Source organism: Nerophis lumbriciformis, linkage group LG04, assembly GCF_033978685.3.
Source record: "Nerophis lumbriciformis linkage group LG04, RoL_Nlum_v2.1, whole genome shotgun sequence".
Lineage (NCBI taxonomy): Eukaryota > Metazoa > Chordata > Actinopteri > Syngnathiformes > Syngnathidae > Nerophis > Nerophis lumbriciformis.
The window spans coordinates 37,477,195-37,477,500 of NC_084551.2; positions in this window are offsets into that span (position 1 = coordinate 37,477,195).

Below are 306 nucleotides of genomic sequence, written 5' to 3' on the forward strand. Positions count from 1 at the left end.
TTATTACTAATTTAGTTGTTTTATTTACTTTACTTTTATTACTATATTATCACATTCATATTATCTGAAAAATATAATTTATTTTCTTCACTAATTTCTTTACATGGTTCTGCTGTCAGAAGTCTAATTTTATGTAAATTAACACAACTATATTCATATTGACCTATGAAGTGCAACAAATACATGTTTCAAAGTCCTTATAATATATTAAAAACTATTATTTGTGTCTCAAATCTTTTTTTTTCTAAATTAAAGCGGTTGGATTAATTGCAAAATAATAATCAAGGCAAAACATAATTCCAATTT